Consider the following 18309-nt stretch of genomic DNA (forward strand, 5'->3'; position numbering starts at 1 on the left):
AGGTGTGTGGGTCTCCGTGAACTCTCCAACACATCTTGCAAGATAGAACCCAGTTATTTTTCATTTCCTATATTGGGCAACCAACCAATGACTATTTATTGAGATCTAACTCTGAGCCCCCACAGATGCATTTTATATTAATCACCCAGATTTATTTTTCTCCAGATGTGCTCTGCAGAACAGTAACTTTCTAGCGTGCTTCGTAGGTGGTCAGGGGTGAGGAAGTGGGGATGGGTGGAAGTAGCCTGGCATGATGCATGGAAAGAGAAAATTTGCATTGTCAAATGCAAGATACGCTGGGGAAATACTTGATTAAATTTTTCTCCAACAGATTTCTCCAATCTGGAACTTTTAAAATCTCTGATGTGCTAACGTACATGGAAAATCTCTAAAAGGGATTTAGATGATTTAACTTCTTCCCAACTCATTTTGGGCCATAGCCGCCTTCTGTGGAGCAAAGGAATTGTTTTTTGACAGAGGTGCTTTGAGAAATATTGTCCTTGAATTACTAATTTAGAACAATTCTTCCAAATTAAGGGTGTGTGAATTAACTGGAGAGCTTGCTAAAAATGCAAATTCCTACCCCAGACATCCCCAGACATTAAAATTGAGTAGGTCTCAGGTAAAGCTCAGGAATATTCATTTGGGGTGCCTGGGTGGCTCAGTTGGTTAAGCATGTGACTCTTGATTTTGGGTCAGGGTGTGATCCCGGGGTCACGGGATCAAGCCCCATGTAGGGCTCCAAGTTCAACATAGAGTTTCCTTTTCCTCTCCCTCTGCTTCTCCCCCTGTTCTCTCTCTCTCTCTCTCTCAGATAAATAAATAAATCCATTTTTTAGAAAAGGAAAAAACAAATATTCATTTAATAAACATCTCATGTGACTCTGATGTGGGTGATTCATGGCACCCACTGGGTGCTGAGAAGCGCTTTGTCATATAGTGGGTTTTTGTAGAGTTGGAGATTGGCTTGGACTCCCTGTTCAGAAAACAAAAACCAAAAAACAAACCCTCCCCATAATCTACTGAGACATGCAGTGTTTCCTCTGCATCAGAGATTTCCATAAATAGTAATAAGATTAAGTGTTCAGGGGTGGTATTGAATTCATGGATAGATAAGTAATAAATGGGTGAAAATTTAATGACTATACGTCCCTTATTCTAGTCCCTTATACCTCTTTTGATGTGCCCCAAGAGCATCAAATTTGTTTTGGTCAATTCCTCTGATGGCAAAGTACACTGAAGTCCAGAGAAGGTAAGTAATTTGTTCAAGCAAGTTAATGGTAGAGTCAGGTTTTTCTGATTGCAGATACCAACCCTGCTTCCAAGATTGCCACTCCACAGCCAACCTTGGACAGGTGGGGCTTGTTTCTTGGATCTTTTACTTATTAACTGTGTGGCATTTATCAAGTTATGTGACCTCTCTGGGCCTCAAGTGTCAGGTGAAGAAAATAAGTCACTTTGTCACACTGTTGAAAATATTAAATGAGGTGAAGTATGTACACCCTTGGCATGGTGCCCAGCATGCAGTGACTACTACCAAGAATACTATTGATAACCGTGAGTGGTATGTAACAGAGTAGATCAATGCATGTTGAGAAAGAAGGTGGATCCCTTCTGTTGGATAACAATGCAACACTTACATGCTTGTAGGGTTTGACTTTCCCTGTGTCCGGTTGAGTCCCTAGTGCAGAGAATCCTAGAGTTGGAATGGGCTCTGAAATTCACTTTATCCAACCTCCAACCCTCCATAGAAATGTCCTGTGAGAAAGCCCCAGCCGTCCCATCTCCTCTCAATTTATCACCTCTACTATGAACTCACCACCTTGTGAGCAAACCCAATCCCTTTCTAGAAACATAGCAGTGATTTTGAGCACTATTTCCCAGTGTTGACCAAGGATTACTGCTTCCAGAAGATGCTCCTCAAGAAAATATTCTGTATTCAAAATAAGCTTGTGCCACGTCATGCGCTCTAACCACCTTCCCTTCCTTAGAGATATCTGGGATGCCCATTGCCATGTCAAAGGCTTGAGAAGTCCTGCAGTGGAAAAAAAAAAAAAGTTTAATCTTTGTGGACCCCAGGGCTCTCTCCAAACTCATTTGACCAAAAAAACCCATAGACAGCCTGTTGAGTTTGTTTTTTATCCCTGTGGAAACATCTTGAGGACTTATGTTAGAAAATTTTCTCATCGAGTAGTTCATAAGTGATTTTTTTTTTTTTTGCAGTCATGCCAATATGACATTATTCCAGAATCATTTGAGCCTAAATACTACTCTTGTCCCTTCTGAACATAGCTACTTCCCACATACAATGCTGGTCACAGTTGGCATGCACAGGTATAGCTGGACCGACGGCTTACAGCTGGCACGTATTCCGATTGGCCTGTGTCTGTACCCTCGTGGTTGTTAAATACTTGGAGTATCGCTTCTGCTAACCACTCCTGATTTCTCAAGCCCGTCCTCTCTGAAGACCCATCCCTCTCCTTCTCTCCTTGCTGTACACCAGCGTCATAATGCCTGAGCCCTCCTCTTCTCCTTAGGACCCTTGGCTCTGCTCAGACTCTGGATCTGCTCTAACTTGCTTCTCAGACTAGCCGGTGACTCCAGTCTGTCTCTCTTGTTCCCAGAAAATGTGCCTGAGAGGAGAGGTCGGTGATAAGCCAGAGGTCCCGGCGCAGCGCTGCCGTTCCTCGATTGCTACTTGACCTTGAGATTCAAGCATGCACGAGCACACACACATGCACGTGAGTACACGCGAACACACTCACGCGTGCACACGCACCCTTCCCAGACCCCCCCAAAGCAGATACCCAACCATCACCCCTTCCCTTCTCTGCATGAGCCGAATCTACTTAGAGAATTTCCAGAGCCCTTTCTTAGGGAGGGAGGAAGGTTAAAAGTGTACATGGAGCATTCTTTCTGGCTCCGCTCAGAAGCCGTCAGGGCAAAGGGAGTGGGGTTTCTGGTTTCAAAGGGAGCCCGAGTAAAGCTGCTTCTTTTAGTTGCAACCCCTCTTAGGAAAATGGAGAGCTTTTTTTTTTTTTCTTCTTCTGCAAGCAGAGCCATAAATCACGAGCGCTCCTCTGGTCCTGGGAGTGGGGGTGGGGTTAGGGCTGTTTGGTTGGATTTGTTTGAGAGTGTGTCTTTTGGCTTCACGGCCCTCCCCCTTCATAAACATCAGCTCATAAGTTCCTGTCCTCTAGAGGACACACCGAAGGCATCACGTTAAATATTTACAACAGGAAACCACCTCATGCGGCTGGATGGGAAAAGCAATCTCAGGAAAGGCGCTCATGTGGGCCTCCCATCTCTCTCTAGACCCCATAAATGAGAAAGCACCCTTCTGATACCAGGCTTGTCACCCCTAAACTCTTCCTGAGAAGACAGAGGCTTGGCAGGCCCACAGGTGAGGGCTTGGCTGGGAAGATGTTTCTCCTTGGAGCAAGATTTTATAGGCCAAGGATAATCGATGAAATACATTTTTAATGGCTTTTTTCTTGTGAGTAAGGTGGTTATGTGGCTCACTGAAGGGAGAAAAACATGGCAGGAGGAAGAAGTCTGCCAAATCATCGGCCAAAGCACCACCCACATTCAGGTGCCCCTTTGTGCTGCAATGCAACACTGCTTATGGTACCCTCCTGTGCAGAATCTTCTATGGCTCCCTACTGCCAAGGAAAGAAAGGTCAAGTTGCCACAAAGGGAGTAGAAGACAGTTCAGTTGGCTTGAGTCTGGTTTTCCTCATTTCCTTATCAAAATTCTTATCCTTTCTTTTACTAGCCAAGCATTTTCATGTCTTATATTCCTTTTACACTTGCTGCTCTGTGGCTAGAATGGTAGGTGCTTCATCACTGCTTCATATTCCTGGAAGGGTCTGGCCTGTTATTAATTTAGAATACTTTATTTTTTTAAATTTATTTATTCATGAGAGACACAGAGAGAGAGGCAGAGACACAGGCAGAGGGAGAAGCAGGCTCCATGCTGGGAGCCCGATGTGGAACTCGATCCCGAGACCCCAGGACCACACCCTGGGCCAAAGGCAGGCACTAAACCGCTGAGCCACCCAGGGATCCCCTAGAATACTTTAATAGTAAATAGAAGATACCTCAACTCGTGTAGCTGAGAAGTCAAGATACATATGGGCTTCAAGTAAGGCTTGATCCAGCAGCTCAAGCAATGGATGGAGGGCCCAGTTTATCTCCACTCTATGTATCAGACACCATACAACAACCCCACATTAACACTTAGATCTCCCTTAACTGGAATAGCTCTGAAAGTTTTAGACATCTATTCACTCTGAACCAGCTAAAAGAAAAGAGACTCCCTTTAGGTAGCTCTATACAAGTCTTGGGATTCATTCTTTTAATGGCCCAAATTAGATCTTATGTTTATCCCTGCACCAATGACTGGGACTGAGAGGATCATATCTGTCTTTATACATGTCATTCCCTCTGCATGAGAGACTTCTTGTAAAACTCCTCTTCAACCCTCAAAACCTGGGTCAAATTCCCATAGCTCTGTTAGGCTTTCTATTCCACTCCAAGCTCTCCCAAGTGAGTGAGTCACTCTTTTTACTATGTTTCCAACATGCTCTGTTTGTTTTTCTTTGTGCATATCATACATTGCCTTGTTGTTACATTTTTTAAATTTGTGATTTCCCTGTGACTTCTAGGATCCTGACTACATTGGGTTTATATCAATAGCCTGTGTGTTGATTCACATAATGTCAGACATGCAGAAGGTCTAGAAATACCTGTTGAATGAATGTGTGTACAGTGTGCCTGGACATCTGCTGTCATCACACCCTGGTTTTGAGACATGAAGCAAGTTAGAGGCCCTTGACCTCTCAGAATCAGCTTTGGCTTAGAGTTTGAGTAAATCTTAAGATACAATGGAGTGCCTGGGTGGCTCAGTTGGTTAAGTATCAACCTTTGGCTCAGGTCATGATCTCAGGGTCCTGGGATAGAGCCCTGAGTCAGGCTTCCTGCTCAGCGGGAAGTCTGCTTCTCTCTCTCCCTCTGCCCTGCCCCCCTGCCCCCCTGCCCCCTTGCACTCGTGTGTGTGTGTGTGTGTGTGTGTGTGTTTGTGTGCATGCACGTGCATGCACTCTCTGTCTCAAACATGTAAATAAAATCTCTTTAAAAAGATCTTAAAGTATGGCATATCCCTCATTTTTGCAACACACACACACACACACACACACACACACACATCTCCCAAGGATCATCTTAGGGTATGCTTGGTCCTGAAAGCATAATCCCAGGCTTATTCTAAACATGGATGGAATATAAGTCAGACTCTCAGCGGGATGCAGGTGAGTCCCCCAAATCAGGTAACTTAAGGAAGGCTTAACAGAGGAGCATTTGCAAAGGTGTGACTCTATATAGGGAAACTAACAAGGGGTAGGGAAACACTCCAGGATTAGCAACAGCAGGAGGCTGTGACCACTTCTAGGGAATCCAGAGGAGAGAGAACTGAATGGAGAGACTGGCATCTTGCAGAAGCGGGGACTCCGGAAAAGGGAGACAAACCCCAGCATCCTGGCAGGGAGGAAACCAGGGAATAGATACCCAGTCTTCTTCTTCTCCTGTCAGGGCCTCCCATTGCCCAAACTGAAGCTGACACCAAAAAGCAAGGGACCTGCTGAGGGTCCGCCTGGATCAGCCTCCTGGGACCCACAGCAGAGTACAAGAGGGTGGAGAGGCACAAGAAAGTTATGCCCAGTGTGATGTCCTGGAAAATGAAGCAGTGATTAGCAGGGGTCACAGGGGTCTCCTACATTTCTGCTAACATGGCCTCGTTGCTTCTTTTTGCATCAAGGAAGAAAGCAGACTGTCTGCCTTAGTTTTAACTGGATATTTGGCAAGGATTTTCATAATGTGTTTCTGGAAAAGATGTGTGAAGGTGGGCTACATGTCTGAACCCATCCGTGGGCTTCCTGGCAGATTGGATCATGACAACGCAACAGCAATGAGTTGAAGGATCAGAGACAGTCAGGAGGATGGTTGTGAAGCTGGACCCCAGGCTCCATCAGCACCCTTGCCCGCTGATGTTACCAGTGAGTTGGATGAAAACAGAATACACTTGTTTATTATATTTCCCAGTGACCAAAAGTTGGGAGAACTAGCCAGCCATTTGGAAGACAGGTCAGAATGATAAGCAGAGGAAACAGTGAACTGAGTTAAGTGAAGTTGAGGAAATCCTGACACTCGAATGCCTAGTGCAAAATTCTAAGGCCAAGGATGGTTTTTAAGGAATGAGAACAAGTTGGCCAGGCGAAGAGGGCAAGGGTGGCCAGAGGTCGTCCCAGGCAGAGGACCTAGCATGAGAAAAACAACATAGACACAAAGCAAACGAGAGGAAGGGCCGGGAGAAATCTGCAAGCACCTCCAGGCTGCTAATGGATGTGTCAAGAGGCAGGAAGTGAGGAGACGTAATGCAGAGGAGGTAGAGAGGGCTCGGTGAAGAGCATCACATTCACCCTGTGGGGGATTGGAGTTCAGGCAAGGGTTTTTAGCAGGTGAATAATAGACCAGATTATTTATTTATTCCCTCATGTATGGATGTGAGTATTTATTTATTTATTTTTGTTTTAATCAGCTGAGCGGCATGGTATAATATCCCGAAAACTTTATCCTGATAATTTTCAAACTCACAGAAAAGTCGGAAGAGTTGTGCAGTGAACATCTGCATACCCACTGTCCGGATGCCACAATTGACATTTTGCTACCTTTGCTTTATCTCATATGCCTCCCTTCCTCTAGGCTTTTCATCATCCACCAACTCATCATTTCACTGCCTCTCACAACTCATAAGTGAGTCTAAACCAGGAAATCAGATTTCAGAGCCAATGTCCATATTCACCATCACATGGCATCTTGTTGGAGCCACCCAAGAGATTTAAGCAGACTACTGAGCTGATGGGTGATGGAAGGTTTTGGGGATAGAGCCTTAATAAAGTTAATGAGGCATTCACCCAGGTACCTGGGCAGGGCCAAGATGGGGTGACACAGGGACCATGGGGAAGAGATGCTCAAACATGAGCAAACAAGTTTTTCCATCAACCCACTAGACAATGACAGGCAAGACACTGGACTCAGAGAAGTCTTTGAACATAGTTGAGCATTTGGATGGACCTTGTACCTTCTAGTCTTCCTTAGGTCTTTGACTCAGCCTGGGACACTTGCCTTGGGAGGGAATGAGCAGGACTCTGAGTCATAGGTCAGTGCTAACAAACTTCCTGAACATATTGAAGAGAATGAGATAAACTCCGGGAATGTTCATCACAGAAATACTAGAAAACCACAATGGAAGATGTGGGGACCTAGCGTTAGTGCTTGGGGTTGGAGTCCTTATGCTTTCGTGTTTGGCTCCATGTTCCAACCCAACCCAGCGTCCCCATTTACTCATTTGTGTATATTTGGAAACCTCCGAAATGCTCATTTCCTTTTGTGTTGGGCCTGGTTTCTCAATGCACAGGGGGCTTTCCTTGAGATTCAAGGGAGTGTAGGTAGGGTTCCTATCAAAGTTCTCTTAGCAATGAGTTAAGCCACTTAGTACATCATCTGCCATCAATACATGATTAAGTGGCAACTTAGTAGGATTCCGGTCAATGAATAAAGATCAGCTAATTGGGAAAAAAAGAAAGCAATTAGTTAATTCTTGAATTAGTATTCCTTTTCCCTATCAACTATCAAAGTCGATTTCTTGTGTGCATGGTGGGATACATTTTCTGATCTAGGATAAATCTATGTTGGCCAGTGATAAATAAAGCCGCGTCTCAATTTCCTTGGCCAGTTTTGCATCATGTAGTGAGTGTAACTAGACACAGACCCAACAAAACATTAAGACACTAACCTTGCAATCATCATGTAAATTCTCACTTCAACATGGTGGGGAATCCGAGAGAAGAATCTCAAGGAAAATTGTCATTAGTTTTCTTCCTGGTCTGGCCCTAATCGTAGAATATAATTTGGCTAATGGAGTTTGTATTTTTCATTAAATTATATGGACATTAGAAAGATCTCTAAAACAATAGAAGTATTCTAGGGAGTTAATTACTCTTGGAGCTACTTAGCCATCCTTGGTCTGTTCAGCAAAATTCTCTCTGATATGAATGAGAAAAATGAAGGCAAACATTTTGTATCATTATATGATCTGTGATTTGGGCCTTTGAAGCATTGTTCAAAGATGAGGTTTGGAAGCCTCTTCGGGAAATGTCTTACTTTACACTTTTATTTCAGAGATGTGTCTGAAACACAGACACATTGAAATAATTAGATTTTTATTTTCGCCTGCAAGGAACTCATATGATCTGGGGAGAAGGAAAACACTGACGAAAGAATCAGTGGCCACTGATCATTTCTTTATTCTTTCACCCCAGAAGTGCATTTTGAGATCCCAGCAAATGCTACAAGCTCAGCAATCAGAGTTTCTCCATGCAGTGAAGGAATGTGCCTCCATCACGCTGATGAAGCCAGGCCCCTCAGATATCAAAAGGGTTTGGGCTCCTGGATGAATTCAGCCTGCTTCTCAAGGAAAACTTCCCTGAGCTGTTAGATGTCCCGAATCTGGTAATGGATTGATAGAGTATTTCCTGCCCCTGTCCATTTTTAGGCAGTGGGTTTGATCCACAACAGATTTTCTCCAAGTCGGCCCTGTAGAGATCTAATTTGATGAGTCATTAATAGATGTTTAATAAATGTTCCGGAAACATAAATGATCCACAGCCCAATAAGTCTGGCATCTGAGCACACTGTGCCTTGTGCCAGGAGATTTCCTTATTAAAGCCCCTAAGAAATCCTGCAGTAAGATGACTTTTTCACTTGGTTAAATCAGGATTTCTCAAACATACCCAATGCACACACACACCTCATGTACACAAACCTTTTCTTTTTTCTGGAAAAAGCAGTTATGCAGGATGCTCAACCGAGTATACCAGTCACCAGTGAACTTATCAGGGAAAGAACAAATGACAGCAATTTGGGAATTTCCGAACATGGATTCCATCACTTCAATTGATATTCTATGCCTGTGAAGTTTAGCAAGAACGTGGCTGTGTGACATCATGGGTGTTGCTTCCTGGTTATTGGGTGTTTGGCTTTTGTTCATCCTTTTGGATTCTTCTGAAGCTGAGGGCAAAGTCTAGGACCAAAAAATTTAAGATGCGGGAGAGAATAGAGCCATAGTCATGAGGGTAAAGACAGCTAACACTTACTGAGTACGTTACTGGGTGCCAGGTGCTATTCTAAATATTTCACATGTGTGGGACCACTTAATTCTTCAAGCAAACTGATGAGTTGGGTGGGTATTGTTAGTATGTCTTTTTTAGAGCTAGGGAAACTGAGTCTCAGAGTTATTAAGCCACTTACTTGGGGCCCCAGTTAGTGAGTGACAATTATGCTGGAATTGAAACCAGATATTCTGGTCCCAGATCATGTGCTTTTTTTCTTTTAAAAGATTTCATTTATTTATTTTGAAAGAGTGTGTGTGTGTGTGAGTGGAGGGAGGGGCAGAGGGGGAGGAATAGAGAGAGACACAAGCAGACTCCATGCTGATCGGGGAGCCTAATGTGTGGCTTGATCCCATGACCTTGAGATCACAACCTGAGCTGAAGCCAAGAGCCAGACTGAGCCACCCAGTCACCCCTACTGTGTGCTTTCAACTCTCCTTTCTTTTGCCTCATTTTAAAAAAAGCATATAATAGTTCTGAGGGATTACTGTGTGCCAGCACCGTGCTAAGTGCTTGACAAGCACTGACTCATGCATACCCCTAGTGTGACAATAATATTGTTATCTCTATTTTTCAAAAAATAGCACTGAGGTTCAGAGAGGCTTAGCCACTTGGCCAAAGTTGCATAGCCGAGTGAGTCATGGAGCCTGTATTCAGACTCAAGTCTAGCCAGTTCTGGAGTCCACACTCCTAATGGAGCTGTGAAAATTAAATAAAATGGTAGATTTCCTGAGGAAGACAGGATCTGAGTCATTATAAGAAAAACTTTTCCAATAGCCAAGGTATTCCCACAGTGGGAAGCCTCCAGGCCAGGGCAAGAGTTGTCCATAGCTTGACAGTGTCCAAGAAGGGGAAGCGTGATCATCTGCCAGAATTGTTGCATCAGGGCCCCTATTCCAATAGGAAGGGTCCCTTGGATGCCTTCAACCTAAGATTCTATAACTGGGAGGATCCTTTGGTAGGATAAGAGATAACAGAATTTCTAGCCATGGGAGGTTGGGAGTATGGTAGGAAATAGTACAGACTTTTTGGATCCATGGGCACAATTTTGACATTGCAGTGGTTGCCTTATTCATTTATTAATGAATGTTTAGTGAGCACCTGCTAAGCATCAAGCCTTGTGCTAGGCACTGGTGAAAATCCTGTCGAGTTTATAACCGAGTGATGGAATCTGAATTTTTTTTAAAGATTTTTATTTTTAAGTAATCTCTATACTCAACATGGGGCTTGAGCTTACAACCCAGAGAGCTGCAGGCTCTACCAATTGAGCTAGCTGGCACCTCTGGAGTCTGAATTTTAAAATGAAACAAATAAGCATAATAAAGAAACCATTGGCAAATACTAGAAAAACTACAAGGAAAGAACCCAGAATCCAGATGGAGAATAGCAGGATGTGGGAGGCGACAACCTGTTCAGGATAGGGTGGTCAGGGAAAGACTCCATGCAAGTGACATTTAAAGCTGAGGCTTGAATTATGAGAAGGGGCCAGCCATGGGAGGACCTGGAGAAATACACCCCTGCAAGAGGGGAGAGCTCATGCAAGGACACATGCAGGAAAAGCTTGCTCAAGCAATGTTATAGGATTTAGGTTTTTAGACTATACTGATGGTCAAGAATGGATTAGAAGGGGCAAGAGAAAAACAAGCAGATCAGGAAGGAGGATGTGGCAGTCACAGGAATGAGACATGGTTGTGGCGTCTTAGCATAAAAGAATGGTGACGGAGAGGTAAAGACATGGCAAAAAGTGTGAAACGTATCTATGTGTATTTTTGTATTGGAGGCAGAGCAAAGGCGGGGGATTTGTTGACGGAACACCGGATAGATTGTAGAGAAAGGAAAAAGGCAGGAGATAAAGAAAGGGTAACCCACAGATTTCTGGCTAGATGGTAATAGCATTGTTCACTGGGATATAGGAAAAACCTCTGGTGACTGTATTGGCCTGTAATTGCCAATCCTGTAGACTCGATTGCCAAATTCTTGGCCCAGAGAATGTTGGGAAGAGCAGCATCTATTTATTTGTAGTAGCTGAACCAGAAGGAACACAGGCCAAGGATGGTACGCCAAGCTCTTGTGAACAGCAAAGAGCTGACAACCTTTGGGGGTTCACAGTCATCCCCACAGACGAGGCAACTTAACACACACACATGCTCCTAAATCGTCAGGGCTCTGTCAATTACCGATGGTAAACCACACGCTGGATCTCGACCAATCCCAGGCTCCCACAAAAGCCAACAATTAAAAGATGTATCCTCCGTGGATGACCAGCCACTCTGGAGACCCCGCGGTCCCTGGGGCTTGTCTAACAGCTTTCAAGAGTACGCCCCAGCTCTATCTAGCTCCCGAAAACCTGGCCCAGGCCGTAGGAAGTGCTTCAATAATGGATGATCACCAATAAACAGCCAGTGATTTGCTGGAAATTATGAGCGATAAATAATTGAGAGGGAGGGAGCCTGACCAGCGGTACCCTTGCCTCCTGCTGATTCTTCTTTAATGCATTTTCTCGATGTGGTTCCCTGCAGTGTAGGGTGCAGACAGATACACATGCTGACCAGCAAGCTCGGAGAGTTATAAATACATGGGCTTCTCTGCACTTTACTACATGGGAACAGCAGACAGATGCCCAGCATGGATGGGGCCCGGTGGCCCCTCTACTCAACCTGCCCGAACCCCACCCACCTGCTATGGTGTGATGCACAACCACCCCCAGCAGGCAGCCAACCTCTGAGACCCTGAGAAAGGCTGCAGGTAGAAAATCTAAGTGAGTTTAGGGAGAGATGAAAGGGATTGAGTCATCCATGAAAAGGAAGTGAGGGAAGTTTTTGAGATCATCTTAGCTGCCCAGATCATAAAGAAGTCAGGCGATATTTTGTCATCAGGTGTCAAATGCTGGCTCCTTCTCCCTCCTTGGCCCCTATGGGTTAGGCACGCTATGGTGCCCCTGGTGCCCCAGCACATCTCATAACCTCTGCTGCTCTGATCCTGGGTGGGCTTTGATCACCTCTCACCTGTGGTATTAGGACACCTCAAGTGGCACTTCCTGTCCAGTCTCATTTTAATATAATAGCCAGAGAAGGTCTATCATAGGTAAATCACAGTGCATCTCTCTTCTGCATGAAGCCCTCCAATCGCTTCTTTCATCAGAGTCAGAATGAAAGTCAGAATGTCCTTCCTGATCTGGGCACCCATGGGTCCCCTGGCATCACCTCCTGCTACTCCATCGCTGCCACCCCCTCTGCTCCTGCCACAGCAGTCTCCCTGCTGTTCCTGCTTCTTGGAGGGCACTTCCTCCAGACAGCAGCATGGCTTTCTACGTCCCCTTCTTCAGCTCTTTGTTGAAATAGCTCCTTCCCGGGGACGCCTTTTGGGATCACCAGGCCGGCTGGTGGGATGGCTCCCAGGCACGCCGTCCAGAGCTAGCACCTCTTCTGATTTTATATTTCCAATGGTACTTCCCACCATCCCTGGTAGTTTCCAATCGCTGCTGTAATAAGTAAGTTTAGCAGTTCAAAAAACACAAATTTGTTGTCTTACGGTTCTCTAGTTCATTAATATGGCACAGGTCTTTAAAAGGGTAAAGTCAAGGTGTGGCCCGGCCTGCACGCCTCTTGAGGGCTGCAGGTGAGAATCTGTCACCTCGCCTTTTCCAGGGAGATTCTGGGGCCGCTCATCTTCCATGGCCCGTGGCCCTCCTCCATCTTCAAAGCCACAGTGCTGACCTTCTGTGGTCACATTTCCCTCTGAGCTCTTTTTTTCCCTGCCTCCACTTTCTGCTTTTAGGAACTTTGAATACATTGGGTTTGCTCACCCAGACCATTCAGAGTAATCTCCCTGTTTTAAGGCCAGCTGCTGAGCAAATGCAACTCCATCTGCAACCTTAATCTGCCTTTGACATGTACCTTAGCATATTCAGATTCCAGGCATTAGCATGTGGATATCTTTGGGGACTATGATTGGGTCCATTCCACCACCTGATGGTCAGCTTTCATGATTCTGATTACTGTCTGTTTCTGACAAGTACAATGTAAGCTTCAAGAGGATAGGCCGTCTTTGTCGGATTGGTTCATTGTTTTATCCCCACCAAGCACCTGTAACAGTGCTTTGGTACATAGCAGTTGCTTAAAAAATATTTAATTTGGGGGGACACCTGGATGGCTCAGTCAATTAAGTGGTTAAGTGTCTGCCTTCAGCTCAGGTCCTGATCTCAGGGTCATGGGATCGAGCCCCATGTTGACTTCCTGTTCAGTGAGGAGTCAACTTGTCCCTCTGCCCCTACCCCTGCTCATACTATCTCTCTCATAAAATAAATAAAATCTTCAGATTTTTTTAATAAAAATAAAAAATATTTAATTTTTGAATGAACACATAAACACATGGTGCTCTGAGACCATTCTCTGCCTTTCTCCACTTACCTATGGGTCCTGGGTGGGTGACCTGGGTGCAATGTGTGCATGCCATCCCTGTCTGGAATGTTCTTTCACCTGTCCTGTAAGTTTTTAACTGAGGTGTCCTTAACACCTGACACACTGACATCCCTTCTGTGAAGTGTTCTGAGTCTCTCAGGAATCGTGAGAACTGCTCTGTCCTAGCCCCTTCCATATTCTTGGATCATGTGTCTTCTCTGGAATACTGTAGGAAAATTGCCACTATGTCATTTGGTTTTCAGTCTTTGTATTTTGTCTCCAGCATATAGGAAGTGTTCGATATTTCTTTTCATCAGGTTCATTGATTTACTCTAATGGGAAGATCCAGATTTAGTGGAAAGGAACTCTAGATTTTAGAACTCAGTCATAACTGGGGCCTGAGGCTCTGGAGACAGAGTGTATATTACACTTTGGAAAGTAATAATAATAAAATTGCTTTGAGTGCTTACTACTTGCCAGGAACCGTGTTGAGTATTTTACATGCATTATCTTATTTGATTCTTACAACAAAGCTACTCTGATGCCAAAGTCCATGCTTTTAACCACAGGGCTAAAATGCCAAGGACAGCTAGAACCAGAAATAAGTCGTGGTACAACATCCAGAGAGAGAGGGTGTGAGTTCTAGTGCATGCACTCAATAAAGTTATTTCTAAAGGGGGGGGGGGTAGTAAGAGAAAGAGAAAGATTGAAAGAGAGATAACAGGTGTAAATCCCAAAGAGAAACAGAGGAAAGAAAAAAGCAGAAGTGAGAGCTCCAGTGGCAAGAAGTAATGGGTATTTCCAGGACAAGGTGACATCACCTGTGTTCCTTTAGTGACACCACTTTTGAACACAATGGAATTTTGGCATTGATTTCTGGGTCTAAACTTTATTGAGGCTAATAGGATTACATAAGACCAATACTAGGGAATATGCACTTGACTCAAAGTCAGGAGGTGACAAGCGTGCTTCAGATGTGGGGGGAAGTTCAGTGGAGGAAATCTGCTGAGGAGGAGGTTTCTGGGAGTCCTGCGATATCCCAGGAACATTGGATTCACGTTCATGTGAGCACGAGGGCTTTCTGGGGCCTGACCCCAAGCGCTGGGGGAGCTGCTCAGCAGTGGGCCTCTTGGCCTGCCACCCTCATTGACGTGGGGTGGGCTGATCTTACATGTTCTCTGTGTTGGGCCTGCTCTGGATATTGAGGTGAGATTGAGGATCAGAGAGCTGTCTGTGTAAGATATCTTCTGTGTGCCACATCCCCAACAACCCCATCTACTGTCCACCCTTCTCCACTCAGCTTTTTACCCCATAAATGTCCATATGTACTTGTGGAGACATCAGCAGGGATCTCCTGTGCTTTCTAGTTTCTGTCTGGATTTGGCCAAGGGGAACACTGGCAGATCAGAGAGAGGTGGATGCAAAAAGGAGAGAAGGGTTGGTGTTATTAGCTCCCTTGCTCCCTTTTTGCTGGGTCACCTCAGACCTCTAGTTCCTTGACCCAAGGTCACAGATCCTGCTGGGTGACATTTTGGGCACAACCACTGGCTCCAGTGCTTGTTGTGCGCCTGCTCCCTTCTTTTACCCTTCAGGTCTGGGCATGCTAATGTTACTTCCTGTCTAGTCCCCTGCTGGGGTTCTGCTCTGCAGAACTACTTGCTACTTCCCTACCTCCTGCACACATCTTTGTAGATAGGCTCTTTGTTAAAGTCTCCCCAAACTATCCTGACCTGAGCAAGTCCTTTGTTCTTGCCAAGACTCTGACAGACATTGTATGACTTGCCCAAGATCACGTGAGGGAACCAGGCTAGAACTTGAGTCTCTCCAACCTCTTAGATAAGCAGTCCTTTGGTCAAGCGGGTCCCAGTGAGCACTGCCTGTCTTCCTGGGGAAGCACTTTGGAGGTCTCTGGCATCAAGCAGGCCAGAGGAAAGTATGGGAGAATCTTATGGATCATGTCAGGATGGCACATTATCTGCCTTGAGCTTCATTGAAAGAGAAGAATGAGAAATTTAAGTGCCCAGGACTTCCCCCTCCACCAGCCCTAGGACTTGGGAAAACATCAACTCTGAGAAAGTCAACAGGCAAAATATCAGCTCATGCTGATAGAGCAGACTCTGTGCATTGTATAGATATGAACTAGTTAGATCCTCATAATAATCCTACAAGGAACTTAATCTCTTAACAACATGATTATAAAGCATTCTGTGTCCTGAGACTTTTAAATGAGCATTTAAATGTCAATAAAATAAGTATTATTTGCTACTGAAGGACCTCCTTCTCATTAATTTTATTACAGTTATCTTCTCTATTATCATCATCATTAGTACTATTTTTTTTTTTTTTAGAAAGATAGCATACATGGGTGAGAGGAGGGGCAAGGGAGAGGGAGAGAGAATCTTAAGGAGACTCCTCACCCAGCTCAGATCCCCTTGTGGAGCTCAATCTCACAACCCTGAGATCAAGACCTGAGCTGAAATCAAGAGCCAGATGTTTAACAGACTGAGCCACTCAGGCACCCCCATCATTAGTAGTATTTTTATACCCAGACCATACATCAGACCTAGGGCATCACTATCTCATAGGACGTCCTCAGAAGGCAGCCTGGGGAGAATAGGGGTTTCTCCAGGCTTAAGCTCCATGCAAGTGGAAGCCATTCATGACTCATTCTCTTAAGTAGCATGTCTGAGTGTGGTTCTTGGTACATAGCAGACACTCAGGAATCAAGCCTTCCTTGAATGGATGGGGGAAGGGATGAAGGAAGGAAGGAGGGAGGGGAGGAAGGTGGAAAGGAAGGAAGGAAGGAGGAAGGAAGGAAGGAAGGAAGGAAGGAAGGAAGGAAGGAAGGAAGGAAGGGAGGATGGGGGAGGGAAGGAGAAACGAATTTGTGAAATTATGGCCTTTGGGAAACCAAGGCCAACTCCAGTATTCTTAGCTTTCTGAATTCAGGCTCCTCTGCAAAAGGAGACTCACAGCAGTACTTGTCTCACAGGCTCGTTGCATCATCATGTGTAAAGTACCTGACTCTGGCTGGCACAAAGTAGGTGCTCGGTAAATGCCGGTTCCCCATTCTGCTCTACCACCAGTTAGGCAAGCTGCCAGGGCTGGCTGAGCAGGAGAGAATCAGTTCGCTGCCTCCGGATGCTTCCCTGAGATCACTGCCTACGAGATCGGCATGAACAAGGTCCCAGGTGGCCATGGTTGGGAAGCGGGGCACGGGGTGAAGTTTAAGGAGATTCATGACCTTGACTGTCCTCTGCAGCCTGATTTACGGGACGGTGCCGTCTCTTGGATGAGATATGGACAGTGTGAATGAGACACATGAAGAAAGCCTTAATCCCCAAATGGCAGCAAGAGATACTCTGGGGTCCAGGACGTGTTTAATTAAATACATCAGGTGGGGCATGATTTTCCCAAACAGAATCCCATCAGCTGTCAGGTCTACACTGGCGTTGTCTGAAGAAGGAATGAAATATTTTCCCCACTTAACTGACAAAATCCTTGGCTGATTTGTGCTAAAAGAAAAAAAAAAAATTAGAACCAAGAATCTGGCCGCAGAATATTACCATCATGTCCTTGACCCAACCCCAGCAAAGAAGGGTAGAAGGCACTGTGGAAAGAAGACCTTCTCAGGAAGAAAGACACCCTATGGCTTTTGGGTGGGAGAAGGCACGTGGCAGCTGGGAGTGGCCTGTGAGGACCCTGGATTCTGGGAGGTTGGGCTGGGAGAAATGGAGGAGAATTTACCATTTGCCTCTTTCCTGGTGGCTGAGCCATCTGATGGTTCCTGGGAGCAACGAGAAGCAGGTCTATGGCAGAGCCCACTCTGTTCTAGAAGTTCCCCTGGCCCTCTGCCCCCGGCCATCCAGGCTGTCAGAACTGTAAAACATCCAGTGAGGATAATGGGATTCCCATAAGCCCGAGGTGGCTGGGATTCAAAGCTCTGTCTCATGGAGCAGTGGCTGGGGGAGAAATTCTGACTTCCTAATTCTCAGACCTGCCTCTGCTTGCCCTGCCTCATGGACCAGCTTCGCTGCAAGCATTTGCCTCTGGAGAAGTAATGGCCTCGTGTGTCTCCCTCTTGGTTTCCTGGGATGGTGCTTTTCTTAACAGGAGGCACGATGGCAATTTGGAGTCTAGATGCAGAACGAATTTTGATGTCTTGCCAATGTCCAGAGTCGGAGGCCTCTGGCTGCATTATTGTTCCAAACTCTGGCACATAGTAGGGGTAGGTTTCCTGTATGCCCAACCTCCCCAAGCTTGGGTCATGGTGCTGCAAGATGTCCAGTCATTTTCATCTTGGTAGACATGAGGTCATCCTAGGAGTCAAAACACCACCTCCACCGTGAAGCCTGATATGTCTTTCTGTGCCTTCCTCCTTGGGCCATTTTTAATTGTCCCCATTGCTACTAAACCAGGGTTGTTATGGACTGAATTGTGTCTCCCCACAAATTCATATGTTGAAATCTTAAGCCCCCCCCCTTCCATACTTCAGAAAATGAAGGTATTGGGAGACAGGTTCTTTAAAGAAGGAATGAGTTAAAATGTGGTCATTAGGGAGAGCCCTGATCCAATTGGACTGGAGGAGATTAGGACACAGACACACACGGGGACGACCAAGGGAAGACTCAGGGAGAAGATGGCCATCCACTAGCCAAGGAGGGAGGCTTCAGGAGAAACCA

Source organism: Canis aureus, chromosome 27 (assembly GCF_053574225.1).
Source record: "Canis aureus isolate CA01 chromosome 27, VMU_Caureus_v.1.0, whole genome shotgun sequence".
Lineage (NCBI taxonomy): Eukaryota > Metazoa > Chordata > Mammalia > Carnivora > Canidae > Canis > Canis aureus.